Here is a 25,373-nt window from a genome sequence, read left to right as displayed (position 1 = left end):
AGATATCCATCCTGGCCCGATTTAGGTTTTCGTATCAATGTGAATGTGATCACTCCCACGGAAATGATGGAAACGTGATAGTTTGAGCATAAGCGGCAACAAATGAACGCAACAGTTTCACAATAATACAGTTTCTCTGTGCTCTGTCAAAACAAATGTTTTCAACGTTTCTGAAGGTGGGTCCCGTTTTGGAAGTTTTGACTCTTTAATTTCTGTGTTGTAACATAGTGCACACCCTTTTATTTGTTGTTTTCATCTCTGTGAGACGCCTATATGGTATCTCGCCTGCTCTCACTTTCCGTCACATTTACTTGCGACTGTAACGTATTCTTATCATATGACTCATCTCTGTAACCAGTCTATGACATGAAAATGCCAAGACTACAGAAGAGGACAAACATTTCAATGACGGGATGGACAGTTCATACTGTTACGGAAAAAAAAGAAATATGGCACGAGGGTGCCTCGAACACGGTTCGTCCGATTTACAGTCCAACACCACGACCACCTAACCACGACACCGTGGCTGTACAATTTCTCTCGATAATTGAACTTGTTAAGCTTGGACCGTTCACTGTTTTTATTTTTATTTTTCTTTCACAGTTCAGTACACGCTCTTCCTGTTTTCATGCCTGATATGTGTTCCGTTTTTCACGGGCTATCCACTGGGCCATCTTACCACAAAATCAGAGGGGAGTGCAATGGAGAGATTTCCTTGTCAGCAACAAACTGATGTTAATAATTTAGCGGGAAATAAAAGTTTCACACGTCAGAGATATTCCTTTACGTCGCGAAGGCGGAGAAAGAAACGTACCTCTCATATCGATAGAAGCTGCAACGTATTGCCATTTCCTCTCTGCCGGAAACAATTTTTTGGGTCGCTTGACGAGGTCGGGCTCCAGTAGTGGGTGAAGCATTCGTTGCCTTGTTATTTACGGTTTTAATTTGACTGCTACTGCGACTGAACAAAAGAGAGCGCAAAAAGCACGAGATGCGCGCCGGGCCGCCGTTCCGCATCGCATTGTGATTTGGCGGCGTTATCGAGAGTCGGTGATTATCCGTTGCAGCTTTGTTAGTCTCGTTAAAAAATATACGGCTTTGCGACGCCAGCTCTGGTTTTGTAGCCTCTCGCAGTCAGCTATACCGAACCGCCTGCTGCACACAAAATTTAAACAGAATTAATTAACGGATCACGTCCGTGAGCGGTCGTGGCGTGAAATCGCTTCCGCCTCGAATATTAGCCCTGTGGCACTATTTTTTACGATAGTCATCGGATGAATCCCGTCTGCCGGTATGGAATGTTTTTTGTGCGCACATTTGTCCTTCTCAATCCCCTTGTTTTTCTTTTTTTGTATTTTTTTTTAACTTGGAGCTCTTCGCACAACAAAACTTAATAAATGATTTTATGGCTCCTTTTGTAGTCTTGAGTTTGGTATTTGGAGGGTCGATAATAAGCTTTCCTTTCTAGCAACACTCTGTGCCCAGGACAATAGCAGAACCTACTTCGCTCTGTGCGAAACTAATTAGGCGCCGTCTCGTTGACGTGTAGCCAAGAGCGTGTTGAACCAGTGTTACAGTATCGGCGTCTGTGGCGTTCGTTAAGTATTTATTATTCTGTTGCAGCCGAGATCTCTGATGGGAACATATGCTTCCAGGCTTTTACCTTGCCTTTTAAATGTCAATAATCTTTGAACTGGACCGGTGCTGTACCAGTTCATTCAATGATCAGTTGTACACTATAAAATCCCCTATCTCCATACTGTCTATTTAATCTTCGTACTGCCTCCATTAAGAGACGTGATTGTAGAGCTCAACACACAAAAATCGAAAGTACTTAATACCTTTCCGATGTTCCCGCCTAAAGACTACCTGATCACAACCCTTCGTTTCCATTTCTGATGAAAGTTAGCCTTTTAGAGGCTTCTGGAGAAACTCATTTTTGCAGGTAAAGAATTTAAATTATTTTAAAAAATGTCCCCAGCCCACCATCAGTTCTAAGTTATGGTTTTTGGAACAGGTAATTGTTTTAGTTACTCAGTTTATAAATTGTAATAGTTAGCGCTCGATTGGAAAATGGTGCAAATGGCTCTGAGCACTCTGCGACTTAGAGGTCCTCAGACGCCTAGAACTTAGAACTAATTAAACCTAACTAACCTAAGGACAACACACACATCCATGCCCGAGGCAGGATTCGAACCTGCGACTGTAGCGGTCGCTCGGCTCCCCAGACTGTAGCGCCTAGAAGCGCACGACCACTCCGGCCGGCTTCTCGATTGGAGACAGATTTGGTGATCAAGGAGGCCAAGGCAACGTATCGACACTCTGTAGCACATGCTGTGTTACAACTGCGGTACGTGGGCGAGCGTTATCCTGTTGAAGACCACCTCTTGGAATGCTGTTCAAAAAATGGTTCAAATGGATCTGAGCACTATAGGACTTAACATCTGAGGTCATCAGTCCCCTAGAACTTAGAACTAATTAAACCTAACTAACCTTAGGACAACACACACATCCATGCACGAGGCAGGATTCGAACCTGCGCCCGTAGCGGTCGCTCGGTTCCAGACTGTAGCGCCTAGAACCGCATGGCCACTCCGCTGTTCATTAATGGTAGCACAACATGTAGAATCAACAGTTTTGCAGTCAGGGTGCGTGGGATAACCACGAAAGTGTTCCTGCTGTCATATGAAATCGCACCCTAGACCAGTCCTTAAGTGGCCTCATCCTAACGAACACAAGGCCATCACTGGCACCGAGGCAGGACCAACAGACATCAGAAAACACTTTGAGCTCTCTCTTGACAGCACTGAAGTCGCAAATGGGGTCGGTTCGGGGTCAGTGGAATGCACGCTACAGGGAGTCTGGCTCGGAGGTATCCTTGAAGCAATCAATTTGTGATAGTTCGTTGTGTCACTGTGGTGCCAACTGCTGCTGCAGATGCAGTAGGATGCGCCAGGGCCATACTCGAACACGATGGTCTTCCCTCTCGGTAGTGCCACGTGGCCGTCCGGAGCCCGGTCTTCTTGCGACCGCACATTCCCACGGCAGTCGCTGCCAGCAGTCATGTACAGTGGCTACATTCCTGCCAAGTCCTTCTGCAGTATCGCAGAAGGAACAATAAGCTTCTCGTAGCCCTTTTACATTTCTTTCTTTCTCGGGCCTTAGTCCCGCTCCAACGCGGGGTCGGCCTTGTTTTTACGGATTTGGCAGTGTTAATGGCAGAGGGTTGCCGGATGCCCTTCCTGCCGCCATCCCGAACCCCACGGGACGGAAGTAGTCTACCCCAGCTGTCTGCATCTAGTGTAAGTCATGAAATAGTGCGAACGTATTCAAATGTCTGTGAGTCGTGTAACTGAGGCGCAACTTGGGGACCAGCCCGGTATTCACCTAGCGGGATGTGGAAAACCGCCTAAAAACCACATCCAGGCTGGCCGGCACACCGGCCCTCGTCGTTAATCCGCCAGGCGGATTCGATCCGGGGCCGGCGCGCCTACCCGAGTTCAGGAAGCAGCGCATTAGCGCTCTCGGCTACCCTGGCGAGTTTCTGGTAGCCCTTTTACATGATCCCGTGCAAACTCGGTGAGGTGTTGGTAATGGTATCTTTGCCGCCTTAAAGTCGTTCTTGACTCTCATCAATACACCACGTTCCATGTCCAACGTAACTAACGTGTATTTAAAGCAATACCTAACTTCCATCCTCATAATGGCGGTACCAGCGCCAATCTTTCGCGACTGGCGCGAAATCTGAATAGACATCATCTATCAGATCTAGAAACACGCTTACCAACTTTCGTGTATGTCGAACAACTCCTTCTTGGTGCTGCGATTTTTTTTCTGCCAGTGTAGCTTGTTTCCAAACAAGACAAAGGCATTTGCGCTGTTGTGCAGATATCAGTGCAGTAAAGGTTCAAATGTTCAAATGTCTGTGAATTCCTAAGGGACCAAACTGCTGAGGTCGTTGGTCCTTAGACTTACACACTACTTAAACTAACTTATGCTAAGGACAAGACACACACTCATGCCCGAGGGGGGACTCGAAGCTCCGGCGCAATTCGTGACATTGCGCCTCAAACCGCACGGCCACTCCGCGCGGCTGCAGTAAAGGAACAAAGATAAATGGGAGTAAGAAATCAAACGAAATGCAATTACTTCGTAATTGGCCACCGTTGACCACGAGTCTCTGATAGGAAAATGCTCTGAAAACATTACTATACAACCTCTGAAATTTTGCTGTGGTGGAAGTCGAATTCAGTCTGCAGGGAAGCTCCAAAGAAGGACGACGTCTCTCGTCCAGTTACCTCGAGAGAGCATGACGGAGATCACCATCCAACTAGGGTCGCAGACGCTAGAAGAGTATCACGCAGAGAATTACTGCCTCAGTCCGAGAGGTTACGTATCAAGAAGGGTCCGCCAACGTATTACTTCCTCATGCACATATCTAACGAAATCAAGCCGGCAGGAGTCACAAAAATAAGAGCTCAAAAGGGGCACACCGACTGCTGTTCTTTATGCTCACCATTCACGAATGGAACGGACAGCAGTCCTAGAAATACTCTACGCCGTTCACTACGAGGTGGCTTGCTTAGTGTAAATGTGTATCAGATGAGCTGATTCAGTTAGTCTCTCTCATACTGGCGTCGTTATGCCGGAAAATTAGGTTACTGTGTGTGCTCAATTGCGGCGTTTTGATCTCGTGACTAGCAACTTGAATTACAAACTTTTTTAACTAAAAAAAAAAAAAAAAAGCATCCACAGTTCGAGCATACCAGCGGGATCGATCAACTCGTGACACACCAGTCGGCCGAACAACGAAATCCGTCACAGTTTGCAAGTACTCATTTTTTTAATTTTACTAAAAAAAAGAAATATATAAAAAGGCGGAAGTTGGCAGGTAGAACTGCCCGCAAGCACTATCAGAGCGGCCGACCGCTCTGACGGCGCGACACGGGACGAATTATCGTTGGTTAGCGGTCCCGTCGGGGATGGGACAGCTCCGCGTGTTTGGTGCGACAAATCAACTTTGCTATGCTAATGGCGGCCGCTATGGAAATGTAGCCCGCTGCACGACGGCAGATTTCCCCCGGGGTGTGATGTACGGGGTCTCTCTCTCTCCCCCCCTTTCTCTCTCTCTCTCTCTCTCTCTCTCTCACACACACACACACACACACACACACACACAGTCCCATGCGTCCACTGGCTCCGGCTCCTCGCGGACCTTCCCCGTAACTAACTTCCCGCATTCAGATGCAGACGGGCCCCGCTCACCGTCGCCCAGTTGTGGACGTATTTCATTCCAGCTTATTACACAGCGCGCATCCCGCTTACGGCCGTACTCGCTCGAGGCGGGCTTCAGTTTCCGGGCCATAAGCTGCCGACAATCCTAAGTGCTTAATAGATCTAATATCCTCATTCTGCGGCAACTGTTCGCGAGTTTCCATCGCCGTAACAGAGTTAAAGATGTAGTTCGAGCCGAAAGAGTCATGACAAAAAGGGAATAGTTGCGAGGGGAACCCAGATTACTTCCACAGAAACACTCGGATGTTCCGGATTGCCTTTCTCGTATAATCACTCAGCTGTGAGCTTTAAATCAAAACTTGCCGATTCGCCTCCGAGGCCCTGCCCGGTTAATGACTTTTATTTTCATTCTTTTACCATCAGTATTCTGATTACTTTGTCGCGACCCGCCACGTATTAGTTTACTGTACCACCCTCTACATATCAGAGAAGCATTTCCACACAGCGTCCACCAGTAATTACTGGATGCATTCCGAACTGTGTCGTACGCTCTACAGTTCCGTCAAATACCATGGATATCTTAACAGCTATGCCTTTATCATTTCAACGTTTTCCACATATTCCTCTCCTCGCCGATTTTGAAGAGAATCTCCTTATTTCTTATCAGTTCACCTAATTTTAAGCGTACTTCCGTAGCACCACATCTCAGTCACTTAGATTATCTAAATGGTTCAAATGGCTCTGAGCACTACGGGACTTGACATCTATGGTCATCAGTCCCCTAGAACTGAGAACTACTTAAACCTAACTAACCTAAGGACAGCACACAACACCCAGTCATCACGAGGCAGAGAAAATCCCTGACCCCGCCGGGAATCGAACCCGGATGAAATTTGAAAGTGAGCCGGCCGGGGTGGCCGAGCGGTTCTAGGCGCTACAGTCTGGAACCGCGCGATCGTTGCGGTCGCAGGTTCGAATCCTGCCTCGGGCTTGGATGTGTGTGATTTCCTTAGTCCCATAGTGCTCAGAGCCATTTCACTTTCACCTTTCTTTGGTTTACTCTCAGTTCATAGTGAGCGCATGGAATATTCATTCCTTCAACACGTCCTGCAATTCTTTCTCACTTTCACTTAGGAGGAATATCGTCAGGGAATTTTATTATTTACATCCTCACACCCTCAATTTTAGTGCCGCTCCGGAATCTTTCTTCTATTTTCGTCATTGCTTCTTCGATGTACAGATAAAACAGTATTGGTGAAAGACTGCAACCCCTGTATTATACCCTTTCTGATACGACTACCTACATCTGCATCTTCATCCATACTCCGCAAGCCACCTGACGGTGTGTGGCGGAGGGTACTTTGAGCACCTCTATCGGTTCTCCCTTCTATTCCAGTCTCGTATTGTTCGTGGAAAGAAAGATTGTCGGTATGCCTCTGTGTGGGCTCTAATCTCTTTGATTTTATCCTCATGGTCTCTTTGCGAGATATACGTAGGAGGGAGCATTATAGTGCCTGACTCCTCGGTGAAGGTGTGTTCTTGAAACTTTGACAAGAGCCCGTACCGAGCTACTGAGCGTCTCTCTTGCAGAGTCTTCCACTGGAGTTTATCTATCATCTCCGTAACGCTTTCGCGATTACTAAATGATACAGTAACGAAGCGCGCTGCTGTCCGTTGGATCTTATCTACTCGAATCTCTTCTGTCAACCCTATTTGGCACGGATCCTACACCGGTGAGCAGTATTCAAGCAGTGGGCGAACAAGTGTACTGTAACCTACTTCCTTTGTTTTCGGACCGCATTTCCATAGGATTCTTCTAATGAATCTCAGTCTGGCATCTACTTAACCGAAATTTTATATGGTCATTCCATTTTAAATCACTCCTAATGCCTACTCCCGGATAATTTATGGGATTAACTGCTTCCAGTTGCTGACCTACTATATTGTAGCTAAATGATAAAGGATCTTTCTTTCTATGTATTCGCAGCACATTACACTTGTCAAATTCAATTGCCATTTCCTGCACCATGTGAAAATTCGTTGCAGATCCTCCTTCATTTCAGTACAATTTTCTATTGTTACAACCTCTCGATATGCTACAGCATCATCCGCAAAAAAGCCTCAGTGAACTTCCAAATGTTATCCACAAGGTCATTAATATATATTGTGAATAGCAATGGTCCTACGACATTCCCCTGCGGCACACTTGAAATCACTTACTTCGGAAGACTTCTCTCCATTGAGAATGACATGCTGCGTTGTGTTATCTAGGAACTCTTCAATCCAATCACACAATTGGTCTGATAGTCCATATGCTCTTACTTTGTTCATTAAACGTCTATAGGGAACTGTATCAAACGCCTTGCCGAAGTCAAGAAACACGGCTTCTACCTGGGAACCCGTGTCTATGGCCCTCTGAGTCTCGTGGACGAATAACGCCAGCTGGGTTTCACACGATCGTCTTTTTCGAAACCCGTGCTGATTCCTACAGAGTAGACTTATAGTTTCCAGAAGAGTCATTATACTCGAACGTAATACATGTCCCAAAATTCTACAACTGATCGACGTTAGAGATAAAGGTCTATAGTTCTGCACATCTGTTCGATGTCCCTTCTTGAAAACGGGGATGACCTGTGCCCTTTTCCAATCTTTTGGAACGCTACACTCATTTAGAGACCTACGGTACACCGCTGCAAGAAGCGGGGCAAGTTCCTTCGTGTACTCTGTGTACAATCGAACTGGTATCCCATCAGGTCCAGCGGCCTTTCCTCTTTTGAGCGATTTTCATTGTTTTTCTATCCCTCTGTCATCTATTTCGATATCTACCATTTTGTCATCTGTGCGACAATCTAGAGAAGGAACTACAGTGCAGTCTTCTTCTGTGAAACAGCTTTGGAAAAAGACATTTAGTATTTCGGCCTTTGTCATCCTCTGTTTCAGTACCATTTTGATCACAAAGTGTCTGGACATTTTGTTTTGATCCACACACCGCTCTGACATAAGACCAAAATTTCTTCTCTTGGTCTCTAAGTATTTTTTTTTTTCCTTCGTGGATCTCGTATATATTGTACATTACGCATCTTTCCTTGTTTATAACAATCTTATATTTGGCACGATAAGCAATGAAAACTGTTTATCTGTCTTTGTCTTCAACCCGTGGGTTGCTAGGCTCGCTCACATTTCTTCCCTTCTTGATGCTTTCGTCCTGGGTGTTTGTAATTAAAGTGCAGCTACTCAAAGAGGTCCGGTGTGGGCTGCAATTATCATTTGGCATCGAAACTTGGTAGATATGCTAATGCTTTATTGCGGAACCGATTTACGTTGGAAAAAAATAGTTCCAGTTTTGGCCACTAGGTGAAAAACTGGCGCTGTGAATGTAAGAAACACGTGTAGAAATGTTTTGTATGTACTGAAATAGGAACGGGACGTGGGCAGAAAAGGTCAAGGTATAAGATTATCATGCCGCTTCTCGCCTCTGAGAAGGTATTTGGCGCTTCGTGAACCAGGCTTCACTTATTTCACAGAAACTGGAAAACAAGTCAAGCTCAGGTATTCGAAGGGACAGTGTTTATAAACATCGTTGGTGAGCCGAGATAACCGAAGCTCTTCGGTTGTATAGCAGGGCGCGTGGAGCAAACAGTGACTCACCGACGCGGAAGAGGGACTGTTGTCCACGCAGTTCGTATAGAATCGTCTCAAGGCAGTGACTCATTATTAGGAATGTGCAAAGGAGGTGGTGTTATAGGATCCACATTTACATAGTTTAATAAAATCAGTGTGAAAAATGTTAGAGTATTTATTTAACGAAATTGTTTTTTTTTCGTACCTTACTTAACGTAATTGACATATTAATCGATTGCTTGGTAGAGCAGTTCGTCTAAGAAAATCACAAAAATTGAGATATTCTATAGTATTAATTTATTTGGTTTACTAATTTTCGCCCTACACGTCCATCATCAGAGTAACTGACCATCGTCACAAAAAAGGATGCAGTACTGGTGAATCACTTTGGAAAAGATACTACGTATGTGTAACTAACGATTACAACGTATAAAGGAGTTACGTGTTTAGAAAATGAAAAGAGATGGTACCCAGCCTTAACAGTTACCAGATTCTAACTTGGCATAATAAATTGCACTAAACGTTGAATCCCGAAACCTGAAAGTTATGGAAGGGCAATTTTTTCACACATCAATCTCTGTTTCTTTTGATCAGTTTCTTTTGGTTTGTGGTTAGACTTGTTCCATTTTTCATCAAGGATTCACGAAAAAGTCTCTTATTTTATTTTAATTTTTTAATTTAATTTAATTTTTTTTTAAAGCTTAGATGAAGTGGAAGACGGCGGAAACGCTACCGTCATGGGTCCTTCGTATTCAGATGTGTGTTAATATTTTAAAGTTCCATCTACGGAGTTATTTGTAGCTCCTCTTCTTGAAGAGCTTTTTCCGCAAATTTTACGCTTTACTGTTTCGTCAACTTTGCAGAAGGAATTCCGTATCACACATATTTCACCGCAGCAGCAGCGCGGTTCCGGACTGAAGCGCATAGAACCGGTCGGTCACAGAGGCCGGCCATATTTCTTACACTTCATAACACCTACATATAATCTACATGACTGCTCTGCAGTTATTAGATATATCGTATGTTGTTTCGTTATCTGTATGATAAGCAGGTTGTTCTTATCCATCATTCGTTACTTTAGAGTTATTACATGTTGACACTTTAGTGCTTGGCAGAGGGTGCGTAGAACCACTTCTAGACTATTTCTCGACCGTTCCCTTCTCGAATAGAACATGGGAAAAACGAACGCACAGTTTTCTCTGTGCGAGCTCTGATTTCTCTTATTTTATTACGATGGACATTTCTCCCTGTGACTCAACAACAATTCGGAGGAGGAAGTTAGTAATTGAAATATCGCGAAAATATCTCACCGCAACAATAAACCTTTGTTTTAATGACTGCCACCAGAACTCGCTTATCATAACCACAATAACAGAAAAGGAGCTTTTGTTTTTCGAACTATTCTTTCCACAGTTGCGTTGTTTGCGGAAATAGACAACAGATACTCGCATAATATCAGTAGTTGGCGTCTGCGTTCAGGATAAATGGACCTTTCTTCCACGGAGTGTTTGGACTTCCCTTCTTCCGATTCACGCTCTTCAGGTACATACATTCCTGAAAACAATTGTCGCCGATAATCTTCACACCATTTTTAATCGAGTATCCAATACTCCGTCCGAACAGACCTCGAAAGGTTTAACGGTACCGACCGGCCGCTGCGTCATCCTCAGTACAAATGGGAAAACTCGTTCATCCTTGGGAACTATTTCACTGCTGATCGTTCTTTTTTGGGAACCGTTCATTTTTGCTCGTTCGCCGTTCATTTGTGCTTGGTATATGGTTCTTATGAAAAACTGAAAAATAGTAGTGTAGGTGACTGAAGGATGGGAGGGCACCAGGAGGGGGCACTTGCCTCCCCCATGGAGTATAGAGTATTTATTCATTACAGAATTCTCACACACTTTAAGAAGAAATTTCTGTGATTCTGCAGAACCTCTCGGTTAGCCAACTGTAGCCTTGCGTGGCTGATCGCAGGGAAATAATATAGGGTGGAGCACGGAAAACCGGCCTCGAGTACAGACTACTCGCCAATTACTGACGATGCGTTGCCCGTTACGAGCAGATACAACAAACAGACAAACATGTAATAATTAGGCAGTGAAGAAATAACAAGCTAACTCCAAGCAAAACTTGCGAAACAGTCGATGGCGATGTGTAGAGAGCTGGAGAAGAGAACATGAAAATCTCACGCGACGCGCATGGGCTATAGCTCATGTAGTCTTGTAAACCTGTTGATGGCTGTTTCCCAACTTAATAGACCACAAGTGCCTTGTATAAAATTCTTCGTTTCGACTTCCACTACATAGCTATGCTACGTTGTAAACAATAATCGTTTACACCCTATATATACTTCACGTTGTCTCTGAGTTCGTAGGCGAAGTAGACGTTATGGAAGCATAAAATGAAATGCGGTTTTCTCATACTTGCGTCACACGCTTAGTAAAAATTAGGTTTTTATGTTGCATTATTAAAGTTAATGCAGCAATAATAATTAAGTTCGCAGTAATAAAGTTTTTGGTTTGAAAGCTCCTTCTGAACAAATGTTTTTGAGATAATAAGTAAATACGATTTTATGGCCATCTATGTCTTTTCAAATGAAGAGGCACCGATTTTCATACTGAGCCAAAATGACCCACAACCCACTTTTTTTTTTTCTTCAAAGAAAACAAACTAGCAGGTAATGCAAATTGGAAACAACCAAAATTAAAAATAATTAGAGCCTTCAACTAGGAGCAATCGGTAGTGGAACTGAGACAGGTGGTCATGCGAAGAACGACGAGTGCGGCCGGCGGAGACCAAGACTGAGACGAGCACGCGATCGAGGCTGGAACGAGAACTGCCGAAGTGACCGCCGCGACCGAAGTGAACTAATGAACTATGAACCAATCGTTCCTCGTTCCCGGGAACTATAAGTAGACCGCCGCGACCGAAGTGAACTATGAACCGATCGTTCCTTGGAATTCGTTCCTCGGTCCTTTCGTTCATCTTGGTGAACTGTTGCTTTGCACCCATTCGTTCGCGAACTACCCATCTCTAATCCTCAGTCAATACAGGTCACCGGATGTCGATATGGAGGGGCATGTGGTCAGCACAACGCTCTCCCGGCCGTTGTCTGTTTCCGTGACCAGAGCCGCTACTTCTCAGTTAAGTAGCTCCACATTTGGCCTCACAAGGGCTGCGTGCACTCCGTTTGCTTACAGCGCTCAGCAAACTCGGACGGTGACGCATCCAAATGCTAGCCTGACAGCGCTTAACTTCGGTCATCTGACGGGAACCGGTGTTACCACTGCGGCAATCAGGTATAGAGTAATGTTTTGAATCATCATCCAACCTGGGGCTTCAGATAGCGTCATCCAATCAAATACTTGATATTTATTACAAGAAATAGCCCATTTCTCTAATAATCAAATGCTATGGTATAGAAAGCCATTGTCTCCTCCTCAAATTTCGGAACTAAATTAATTATTTCTTGGTTAGGGTTCTCTTTCTTTTAATTTACTCAAAGTGATCTTGGTTTGCATGCCAATAAAATTGGCAGTCTTTCTTTAATTAAGATATCTTGGAGTGTCGATTAATATATTTCTTATATCAGTTATCGAGACTTTATTCTTCTCTACGCTTTTTATATTTTTTTCAAAGAGAGCCAAGTTTGCCTGCGGCAACATGAAGTAAATTTCACGGATTGGACTATTGAAAAAGCCGGCCGCGGTGGTCTAGCGGTTCTAGGCGCCCAGTCCGGAACCGCGCGACTGCTACGGTCGCAGGTTCGAATCCAGCCTCGGGCATGGATGTGTGTGATGTCCTTAGGTTAGCTAGGTTTAAGTAGTTCTAAGTTCTAGGGGACTGATGACCACAGATGTTAAGTTCCATAGTGCTCAGAGCCATTTGAACCATTTTTTGAACTATTGAAAAAACTGAAATTATTTTAGGTTTCCTGTCTTCGGCGTCAAAAAATTGTTTTAGTGGAATCCAAAACTTAAAAATTCTCTCAGCTGCTGCCATTAACGACAGCCACCTTGTTTTTGAGGGACATAGAAGAGTCTGATGATTGACATCAACGTATAAGCAGAACTGTTTCATCTTCTCTGTCCTTACCGTGTATTTGAAAAATAATTGAATATTTTCGTTACGATTAATCCTATGTCGACAGTTAAGATTCCAGTGGCGCCTGGTATAGTATTGTGGAGAAAATGGTTCAAATGGCTCTGAGCACTATGGGACTTAACTTCTGAGGTCATCATTCCCCTAGAACTTAGAACTAATTAAACCTAACTAACCTTAGGACAACACACACATCCATGCACGAGGCAGGATTCGAACCTGCGCCCGTAGCGGTCGCTCGGTTCCAGACTGTAGCGCTTAGAACGTTACGATTAATCCTATGTCGACAGTTAAGATTCCAGAGGCGCCTGGTATAGTATTGTGGAGAAAATGGTTCAAATGGCTCTGAGCACTATGGGACTTAACTTCTGAGGTCATCAGTCCCCTAGAACTTAGAACTACTTAAACCTAACTAACCTAAGGACATCACAAACATCCATGCCCGAGGCAGGATTCGAACCAGCAAACGTAGCGGTCGCGCGGTTTCAGATTGTAGCGCCTAGAACCGCTCGGCCACCCCGACCGGCTGAGAATATGGGAAGGGCGTCCAATTCCTTCTACATTTTTTCGTAGTTCTTGTTTAATTTGGTGAAACACATTCCGCTGGCCGTGTCATTGGAACCCTTTGAAGTTGTATCATTTCCACAAAAAGCAGTTAACTTAACTAATGGAATCTGAAGTTGTCTTAAAGTGTCTAGACAAAACTTTGCAGTTGTCTCCGATGTTTCGTCACTCGGTGAATCAAACTTCAACAGCTTCTCATAGTTTCCGTCAGTTTCAGTGAAGTACTGAACAACTAAAGGAAACATGTTTTCAGCCTTGTGATCCGATGCGTCGGTGCCTATGCCGAAAAATGAAATGTCTTGCAACTGAGTGTGGTACGAAAGCCGCGCGGGATTAGCCAAGCGGTCTGGGCGCTGCGGTCATGGACTGTGCGGCTGGTCCCGGCAGAGGTTCGAGTCCTCCCTCTTGCATGGGTGTGTGTGTTTGTCCTTAGGACAATTTAGGTTAAGTAGTGTGTAAGCTTAGTGACTGATGACCTTAGCAGTTAAGTCCCAGAAGATTTCACACACATTTGAACATTTGTGGTACGGGAATATTTTTAACAATCTTTTAACAATCGTTGTAGCTTTGATCTGGCTGTAGACTGCATTGCGGCGACTTTGGAGTCACGATACATTGCTCCTGCGTTCAGTTTTACGGTTCAGTCAAGAGACCTGGTGGATTTATTATGCTTTACAACTTTATAAACTGTTGTTGGTTCTGCAGCAGCAACCAGTTATTCTTCCTGGGTATTTTCTTTAATCATGATTGTACAAATAGGCTTTCACGTCGATTCTACCGCGAATGTGTTTGTATGATTCTCCGTAGAAATGTGATGCCTCACATCTGCCTTACCTCAGTGAGTTACTTAAATGAAATAGCTGTAAATCTCTCAGAACGCATCCTGATTCGCACGTCGTTTCTTGACAAAGGACCACTCTTTTGTGGAATCATGCGAAAAGTGACACTTTCTCTTTCCATCCGTAGACGTTTTCGTAAGGTATGATAAGTTTATTAGACGGCAAACAGTCGACAATAACACTTTAGTCATCGAAGTACACGTCACAATACACTTCACGCGCTTTATACCCGCAGTAAACACTTCAGACATTACTAAATTGCCCTCGTTCTTCGTATTACTTTTAGAAAGAATAGTCTTATCAGATCGTTACCCAAATGGTGACTGTCCGATCCTTCCGCGTGGCGCGGCTTAAATAGTTCCAGCCCCGTATTGCTGCAGAGGGCTGGTATTTTCTCGTATGATGTTGCCGGATCTAGAAGGTGCTTGCATCGTCGGTACATGATACGCAATATGCAACGCCATCTATGAGAAGACCTTGTCAACATAAGCTTGTTGATATAAATAAAACTGTTCGGTCCCCTCCCTCATATCAATCGACCATAAATAAAACTCGCTGAGGCTGCATTGACAACTTGCTCTAACAGATGGCGATACGTCAGTACTTGAGCCAAGCTCGTAATAGCATTTTGCAAAATCGGGACAATATTGCATCTTGTTGGGATGTCGGGACTAGAAAGCCCAAGGGGCGGATGGAAACCCTAGTTGAGACGCAAGCAAAATTTCAAAGCCGCATATTGTGCGTTGCACGTAACCCACATTGTCGTGGTAAGCGACACTATACATGTCTCAGTTTGCCCACCTCCCACAGCGGCAGGGAGGGGGGAGAATTCAGTAGTGCCAGCAGCGAAACTAGTACGGCCTGTTTGTCGCAAAGTAAGCTAAAAGAATATCACAAAATTAAATTCTAATTCGAGGAATTATGACCGTAAAGAAATTATGCTCGTTATTTATTGAACGGACCTCGTAGATTTGACCAATACTACCTACTAACGGAATATGCGACACTTTTTTTTAGTAAAAACTGCCTTTAGTCGGGGTATGGTCCATTTCGGATATGGTACACGATAGCCGCCAGCACGGCTTGTGAAAGTGGATGTATTTCGGGGGAAAACTGTAAAATGGATTTCATCGGCGCTACTCGGCCACACGATATCCAACGTGAATTTAATTGTGAGGCAGACCCGCGTTATTCACAGCCGAACGGTCGGCACACCGAGTGTCGGGCCAGCAAGCAGAGCATTTGATTTGTTTGCGCGGGCAGCCGGCGTGTGTGGAGTGCCATTCCGCCGCTGATAACACGTACTGGCGGCCAGTGAGTTCTGCTTTGCTCTGGGAGAAGTCGCGCTGATGGGCCCGTTTCGACAGTAATGAGGCGTAATGCACGCCGAGTTGGCCCGCTGCTTGCTTTTCCGCCGCGGCACTCACCGCTCGCGGCGCCGCAGTTTTTAGTAATTCTTGCTTTGCTACTCTCTAATGTGACTCAGGGGAAGAGAATATACGGTAAAAAAAAACAAAATGAGTGGAAGCAAAGGGGAAGTAAAAATATCAGAATTTTTTTTTTCCAGTACACGTTTTGTGGAGAAGGAAATGCGGCGAAATTGATGAATGTTTGGAGCAAAGTGAAAGTAAAAAAGAAAAAAATTAAAAAAGAGAAAAAAGCGCATTTTCTACCCTTGTAAAATATCCGCCAGTTAGCAGTGAACGAATGAAGGAAGCAATAGAGGCTCAGTCAAACAGCGGAGGCAGTGCGCAGCAATCTACTTGTCGAATGACGCTGTTTGCCACTGGCAAGGGGACAGTATGGAATGGCTGTATTCGATTTTCTTCATACTTTTAAGGTCAGTGACTGGACATCAATTTTCTGAAATTTATATACAACAATATAACGGGTGATCAAAAAGTCAGAGTATAAATTTGAAAACGGAATAAATCACGGAATAATGTAGATAGAGAGGTACAAATTGACACACATGCTTGGAATGACATGGGGTTTTATTAGAACCAAAAAAATACAAACGTTCAAAAAATGTCCGACAGATGGCGGTTTATCTGATCAGAATAGCAATAATTAGCATAACAAAGTAAGACAAAGATGATGTTCTTTACAGGAAATGCTCAATATGTCCACCATCATTCCTCAACAATAGCTGTAGTCGAGGAATAATGTTGTGAACAGCACTGTAAAGCATGTCCGGAGTTGTGGTGAGGCATTGGCGTCGGATGTTGTCTTTCAGCACCCCGCGAGATGTTGGTCGATCACGATACACTTGCGACTTCAGGTAACCCCAAAGCCAATAATCGCACGGACTGAGGTCTGGGGACCTGGGAGGCCAAGCATGACGAAAGTGGCGGCTGAGCACACGATCATCACCAAACGACGCGCGCGAGAGATCTTTCACGCGTCTAGCAATACTTTTTTTTTGTTCTAATAAAACCCCATGTCATTCCAAGCATGTGTGTCAATTTTTACCTCTCTATCTACATTATTCCGTGGTTTATTAAGTTTTGAAATGTATACTGACTTTTTGATCACCCGGTATATATATATAAACCTCCGAAACAAGCCTTGAAAGTGGTGTTGACTATAAAACATTTCTAGCTTTCAGCTTCGTCAGCGGTAGCAGAGTGCGTTGCGTCGAGGTATTATAATGGTAAAATGCATTCCTGAAAAGAAAGAAAAAATTAGCACACCTGGAAAGACGACGGCGATTGTGATCCGATGGCGGCGTATGTCACCTGGGGGATAGTAGATCTTCTGATAATGGTTTCAAGGTCGTCAGCTAACAGATAGCGTAGTGCAGTGGTTCCCAAAAGGTGGTCCGCGGACCCCCAGGGATCCGTTAGCTATGCCAGAGGGGTCCGCAGGATGCTATTAGAATAAAAAATATATTAAATATATTGCGTATGATAACAAATTTTTAAGTTTTGGCCGCTTCCTGCATGAGGAGAGCTTCAGCAAACGCTAACTTCTGCGTCTAGCGTCTTCCTAGAGCCAACTGACACTAGCACACTGGCGCAAAACTAGAATTAGATAGAGGCAAATAGTTCTGCTGTATGCCGTTAGACTGCGCGCGCTGCGTATTTGCAGCTGACAATTGACAGTCACTTTACACAGAAACTCGCATTTCCGACGGCAATCGGCCGTTGTTAATTTATTGCCAGTGCTTTGACAATAGAAAACGTATAAAGAGACTCTTAATTTGGCTTTTTTAGGTACTTGGTACTGTGATATGACAAGGTACCAATCGTGCTCGATGACGGGGTCCTCGAGAAAATTTTGTTGGGAACTCCTGGCGCAGTGGAATAACTACCAGAGCTCTCTCTGTTGTGTATACCCTTAAACAGAGAATGCTCACAGCCAGAAGGCTCAGTGCTGTGCAGATGTTTTAAGCAAGTAGTCAACAATGCTAGGGTGACGCATTCATGCAACTTACAGCCAACTGAGCCGGCCGCTGTGGACGAGCGGTTCTAGTAGGCGCTTCAGTCTGGAACCGCGCGACCTCTACGGTCGCAGGTTCGAATCCTGCCTCGCGCATGGATGTGTGTGATGTCCTTAGGTTAGTTAGTTAGGTTTAAGTAGTTCTAAGTCTACGGGACTGATGACCTCAGATGGTAAGTCCCATAGTACTCAGAGCCATTTGAACCAGTCTAGCCCGGCCTCGGATATTCAAAGAGGTGCTCACTATGGGTTCCACGCATGCTCAGAGCGGACCACAAGATTCAAAGAAAAGCCATTTCATCTGAGTTGTTGGAGCTTAAAGATTCTCCACGGGTAACACACTTTGAAGATGACGAGAGTGTCAGTCATGCAGTGAAAATATGACTACGCCTACAGGACAAGGGATATTACCAGCAGGGAACAGATGCTCTTCCACAACGTTGGCTTACGGCCATAGAACGGACGGAGACTACGTAGAAAAGTAGGAGATGGACAAGTCATGTTGGTGTATATTGTCACCAAATTCTGACTTAACAATAAGTATGTTTTGAGAAAAAAAAAAAGTGGGACATTACTTATTGAAAGACCCTCGTAGTTGCTACGACGTGAAGTCCATATGTAGAATGAAAAAATCGCAACCTTTATGCGGGTTTTGTCACTGTTCCATCATACAACACTTTAAAATATGTTATTAATGTGAAAACACACATGATGTGCTCACCGTCTTAAAATCAAATGGGATGCGTATGAACGAACTTAAAGCCTAGTTTACACGACGACACTAGGTTGCATGCAACTGCGCTGCCGGACAATGCGCAAGTGCGCCGCGCGTTTGCGCAACTCGTTGGTGAAACTAAACGCTTTCGGCGTGTTCCAACTTTGTCGACACTAGTTGCATGAGTTTTGAGGTTATGTGTGTTCGTAGAGTATAGATAAATTGAAATTGAAGTGGGAAGCGGAGAATAATGTTCGCTTTTTAGATATTTATGCTTCTATGCTTTGCATAGGTGTTGTGGGATTTCAGTGATGCTGATTACAAAAATAAGGAACATATTGCTGCCACTGAGACCGTCATGTGCGATCGTAACAAAAATGGTTTGATAATATCTGAGCTGCAGGGCAAAATTTATTGAATTAGGAGCACATATACAATCGAATTAAGAAAAATACAAGCAAGTGTAATTTTAGCTGTGGCAACGCACTGGTCTAAAAGACTAAAATCCCATTGGTCGAGTTGGCCAACTCTTTGTTAAGAAATATTGTTGACAGGAGGGAAGGCTATACAAATTCGAGAAGCTGCATTCTTCATTAGATATTCATCTATTTAAAACGTCGCTGATGTGCTCCCCATTCACATATGTTAGAATTTTGAAATATTGCCGCTGTACAGATCTATCTTCAAGAGAGTAGTTTGCAAACCATTCTCTTCTTAATGCGGCCTGCTTCGAATAATTACCACTGTTAATGGTAATAATTATTACTTTTAATAATTATTGGTATTAATGAAAAATTGTCATCACCAGCTAAAACCGCATCTTATAGCATGCCGAGTGTTTTCGATTGTAATGCACGCAATATGATAATGTAATTTCAGTTCTGGCGACAGTGCTTCATGCATTACAATATCTTTCTTCCTTATCGCATAATCAACTCTATTTAGAAGAAACGGTAACAGTTCTGGTGACATTCTAAGACAGTTAAAAGAACTTCTTGGATAAACCGTCATAAATTACTTCAGCAAGGATGCTGAGCAACCGAGCTGACGTCTTTTCTTCATCCAGTCACGAATCGAAACACGTTTCTTAATGTTTTATTATGTATCGATTCCACGCAACAAGCTTTAAAAAATGGTTCTAATGGCTCTGAGCACTATGGGACTTAACTTCTAAGGTCATCAGTCCCCTAAAACTTAGAACTACTTAAACCTAACTAACCTAAGGACATCACACACATCCATGCCCGAGGCAGGATTCGAACCTGCGACCGTAGCGGTCGCGCGGTTCCAGACTGTAGCGCCTAGAACCGCTAGGCCACCCCGGCCGGCCCAACAAGCTTTAACTCCATCACAACTCGTGCGACTTAGCTGCCAAAACTTTCATTTCAGACACGACTCAGGAACCCACAAAACGACGAGACTGAAAGTGTATTCTGGTTTCGCCGTGTCTACAGTCAAATATGAAACCATTTGCATGCAACTCATTCCACGCAACGAATGGCGCAACCCGATGTCGTCGTGTAAACTAGGCTTAAGAGCACGAATGTATCATCAAAGATACAAAAACCTGTACAAAAACAAGTACAGATTTGGTCCAAGATATCACTGCATAAATATGCTTAGTATAAAAGTTTTACCAAAATTCGCGTAACCGAGCCGTAATTGTCTCGAAGGCAGGTGAGCTTAGAAAATGCGGGTGGACAGTATAATGGTCGCCTAGTCGTAGATATTTCTATAATCGCACTATTTCACTCCCATTTACGGAGCTTGTTACCAATTAATGTTAGGTTGGCGCCATTAAAATGCATTGTGGTAATCTCTGCTGCTTGCTGGATCGCTGCTGTGTCTCGATGCTAATGCTGGCTCTAAATCTGGTTGTCTAGGGGTAAAAATATGAGGTCCCGTGTTTTTGATGTGCTTTTGATGATAAATAATGAGCGAAACCAACAAATGGTTCAGAGCACTATGGGACTCAACTGCTGAGGTCATTAGTCCCCTAGAACTTAGAACTAGTTAAACCTAACTAACCTAAGGACATCACACACATCCATGCCCGAGGCAGGATTCGAACCTGCGACCGTAGCGGTCTCGCGGTTCCAGACTGCAGCGCCAGAACCGCGCGGCCACGAAACCAACAAATATTTAAACTTCAAATACTCTACTTTTATTACGCTGGTGGCCATCATAATTCCACTGTCCACCAAAGACAATGATACAACACAAAGTAGCACTTCTTTTACATGTTCTTTGCAATTTTTATCCACCTCGAACAATAACTCACATACACTTTACCAAAGTGACTTTTTAGACTCCGCTCCCGACCCTTCTTGCTGCTTGTATTTATAACCTTGTCAAAGAACTACGAAAAAGAGATATAGTTTATAAGTCACATGTACATCTGTTATCGTAATTTGTGCAGAGAAGTTATTAGTTTATATCGAGTGAAATGATTTAACAGGTTATTAAAATGACAGACAGATTTGTTGACTTGACAGAATAATTCTTTGTTAGAAAAAGGCCGGTTTTTAGAAGTTTGTCAATTGACTTCTCTAATTTGCATAAATAAGTAAATAACATGAGTTATAAAGAATTACATTGGTTTTCGTCTAAAATAGGAGTGTTTACGAGAATACTGAGTGAAAACGGTCCTAGTGAACAAATAGGTTTCACTGGGTGATTTTTATTCAAGGAGATCCAAAATACGTAAGTTGGCCACTATTTTTCGTACTTCATATTAATTATTTAAGATGAACTTAGTGTTTTTACATGGTGACATTTGCTGTATCAGTGATCAAGTGATATTAACTTTTGTGTGGGTCAGTTATTCAGTATAATTTAATGGGTTGACTGTTTCTGGAGACATGTTATGCAATCATTGTTAACATACACAATAAATTTTCTATAATCATAAATATTCGTAAAATTCGTTGAATTTGGAGGGTATCGCATACTTCGGTAAAGTAAAGCCTTTAATAGGTTCCATTACAACAGGGAATATATAATTTTTTTAAAGTGCTTATTGCGTGCATTAGGATCAAATAGCCAGCTAAAATACAGTAAAAATTATCGTATAATTAAATACTGGAGAATAATCCGGTCACAAAACTGCTATGATATATGTGAGCAAATTGTGATTCTTGCGAGTCTTCCGCCAGCTGTACGAGTGATTGTGTTTAAAGACAATTGACCTTGCAATTTTAGTAGGCAGGTAGCTGCGGTCGCGAGCGCGGCACGTTATTCTGGTAGCGGGAGCATCGGACTCTTGGCGGAGCACCTTGTTCGCGGCCCAGGCGAAGTTGGCCGCCCTGTAACGACCTCGCCGCGGACCAGACGTAAAGTCCAAAGCCCATTACCGCCATCAGCAGCGCCCTCGCTGCTCGCGAAGCAACAGCGCAGAAAATTGGCCCGGCGCCAGAAGTGCGAGGCATATTACTCATCGGGGCCGACGTTGAGTCCTCGCTGCGCGGTGCGCACACGTCTCGCAGACCGCGCCCATCACGTACTCGCCTCAGAGAATTCGCTCCTGCAGATCTCAGGGTCGCCGTGGCGAGGCACTGAACTGTGCACTCTCAGGCGAACTGCCACTAGTACCTCCCTCAGACCAAGCATCCGAGTTACACTTCAGTCCTTCGCGTATATGCCTCTTCCTTTACTCAGGCACATTTATAATATACACTACTAGTCATTAAAAGTGCTACACCAAGAAGAAATGCAGATGATAAACGGGTGTTCATTGGACAAATATACCATACTAGAACTGACATGTGATTACATTTTCACGCAATTGGGGTAAGTAGATCCTGAGAAATCAGTACCCAGAACAACCACCTCTGGCCGTAATAACCGCCTTGATACGCCTGGGCATTGAGTCAAACGGAGCTTGGATGGCGTGTACAGGTACAGCTGCCCAAGCAGCTTCAACACGATACCACAGTTCATCAAGAGTAGTGACTGGCGTATTGTGACGAGCCAGTTGCTCGGCCACCATTGACCAGACGTTTTCAGTTGGTGAGAGATCTGGAGAATGTGCTGGCCAGGGCAGCAGTCGAACATTTTCTGTATCCAGAAAGGCCCTTACAGGACCTGCAACATGCGGTCGTGCATTATCCTGCAGAACTGTAGGGTTTCGCAGGGATCGAATGAAGGGTAGAGTCACGGGTCGTAACACATCTGAAATGTAGCGTCCACTGTTCAAAGTGCCGCCAATGCGATCAAGAGGTGACCGAGACATGTAACCCATGGCACCCCATACCATCACGCCGGGTGATACGCCAGTATGGCGATGACGAATACACGCTTCCTATGTGCGTTCACCGCGACCACGATGTCGCCAAACACGGATGCGACCATCATGATCCTGTAAACAGAACCTGGATACATCCGAAAATATGACGTTTTGCCATTCGCGCACCCAGGTTCGTCGTTGAGTACACCATCGCAGGCCCTCCTGTCTGTGATGCAGCGTCAAGGGTAACCGCAGCCATGGTCTCCGAGTTGATAGTCCATGCTGCTGAAAACGTCGTCGAACCGTTCGTGCAGATGGTTGTTGTCTTGCAAACGTCCCCATCTGTTGACTCAGGGATCGAGACGTGGCTGCACGATCCGCTACAGCCATGCGTATAAGATGCCTTTCATCTCGACTGCTAGTGATACGAGGCCGTTGGGATCCAGTACGGCGTTCCGTATTACCCTCCTGAACCCACCGATTCCATATTCTGCTAACAGTCATTGCATCTCGACCAACGCGAGCAGCAATGTCGCGATACGATAAACTGCAATCGCGATAGGCTACAATTCGACCTTTATCAAAGTCGGAAACGTGATTGTACGCATTTCTCCTCCTTACATGAGGCATCATAACAACGTTTCACCAGGAAACGCCGGTCAGCTGCTGTTTGTGTATGAGAAATCGGTTGGAAACTTTCCTCATGTCAGCACGTTGTCGGTGTCGCCAACCTTGTGTGAATGCCCTGAAAAGCTAATCATTTGCATATCACAGCATCTTCTTCCTGTCGATTAAATTTCGCGTCTGTAGCACGTTATCTTCGTGGTGTATCAATTTTAATGGCCAGTAGTGTAATACCTCTTACCTTCTCCGGCTTCAACATCACAGAGCCAATGCTTCAAACACGCGTAAAGTGCCGCACAGTACGACCACAGGTGTTTGACGAGTGGTCGTCCCGTGACATCCGCAGAACCGTACGGATTGATCGGCTGTCTGTTGTGTTAGGGCCGGCCGGTGTGGCCGTGCGGTTCTAAGCGCTTCAGTTTGGAACCGCGTGACCGCTACGGTCGCAGGTTCGAATCCTGCCTCGGGCATGGATGTGTGTGATGTCCTTAGGTTAGTTAGGTTTAAGTAGTTCTAGGGGACTGATGACCTCAGAAGTTAAGTCCCATAGTGCTCAGAGCCATTTGAACCATTTGTTGTGTTAGGTCCCCCCGATTTGAATGTGGGGCGTCAAGAACCCATTTGTACCAGGACTGTACGCAAACAAATGCATCGCATAGACATCAACAGTGATACACTATATTATTTGACATACCTGTGTCGACACTTTCCGCTGAAACTGCAGCGTTGCACTGTTTCTTGCCCCTTGCCTTGCGGCGTCTGTCTCGTGATTCTGTAAGGTGGTGTAACTTTTAAACTATGTAGGAGAATCACTTTATTTGGATGATACGGGTCTTTTACCCTACCGAGTACAGAATACTTCCTTGCCTTATTACAGAGTACTTTCTTGATATCGTAATTTTATTCGGCCTCGCGTCTAGTGGTGAAAGCTGGTCGGTATTGACGTACAATCACAATTTACTCGGAATCGATATCGTTACAGCAGTAAAATAGCATACAGTATTCTTTGCCTGACTTTGCACGACATACATTTCAGATCGAACTGCCCAAAGGTAACAATTCAATCAATACTGTCAGATTGCCTCTGGAGTTCACTGCCATCGTGTATGATCGGTTTCACAGTACGATCCATATGCTTATTACTGAATGGTATTTACTATGGATTTATGTATTACTGTGGCGCCACAGTAGTATATAAATCCATAGCTGCAGCGTTGCACTATTTATTGCCTCTTGCCTTGCGGCGTCTGTCTCGTGATTCTGTAAGGTGTTGTAACTTTTAAACTATGTAGGAGAATCACTTTGGTTGGAGTTTTGGCTTTCTATATTGTGAACGATTGTAAAATCGTCATATTTGTGTCGTTAGGTGTTCAGAGGCTTAACCTAGTGTTCAGAGGCTGAGCCTAGTGTTCAGATGCTGCGACTGCCGCTTACGTTACGCTTGTTTGTCTTAAGTCTGTGGTGCGCCGTGTACACTGCACTAGACAGCTGTTCACGGCCGCTTCTTTGGCGTTTTCAGTCATTCCTGAGGCTGCAAATGCACGCAGACCACGGCACTAGTAGGGAGTGCCTATTGCGGTGGACTGCGTGCATTTGCAGCCTCGGGACTGATTGAAAACGCCAAGGGAGCGACCATAAACAGCTGTCCACTGCAGTGGACATTGCGCACCACTGTGGACATTACCACGCAGGTTACCTTTCCTCCCACCCACAGCTGCCTACCGCTACACTGGCGACTGTAGCTTGCCCTGCGCTCGAGTTCTAAATAACTCGTTTGCTTGCGCTAAGGCGACTTGATTCGATGCAACAACTTTTAATAAAAATGATCGGATAGGAACGTATAGTTTCTTATGAAAATGTCATACCTTTCCACGAGTTTATGCCATTACTGTGTATACCATCTCTCACTGTCTCTGTGTGAAATCGCCAAAAATAATAATAAAGCGTTATACTGTTACTGTGCTCTAGAACTAATTGTGCCCTAGATAGCCATGCGCAGGAAGCATAT

General features: G+C 44.4%; 1 protein-coding gene across 4 annotated transcripts in view; it reads left to right on the top strand.

Annotated features, from left to right (window-relative positions):
* Window positions 1–25,373, top strand: part of LOC124596031 (disks large 1 tumor suppressor protein) — a 940,679-nt gene that overhangs the window by 236,605 nt on the left and 678,701 nt on the right. The gene's annotated exons all lie outside the window — the stretch shown is intronic.

This window comes from Schistocerca americana, chromosome 2 (assembly GCF_021461395.2).
Source record: "Schistocerca americana isolate TAMUIC-IGC-003095 chromosome 2, iqSchAmer2.1, whole genome shotgun sequence".
Lineage (NCBI taxonomy): Eukaryota > Metazoa > Arthropoda > Insecta > Orthoptera > Acrididae > Schistocerca > Schistocerca americana.
Note: the sequence above shows the minus strand (reverse complement) of the source record. Positions and strands in the feature narration are given on the sequence as shown.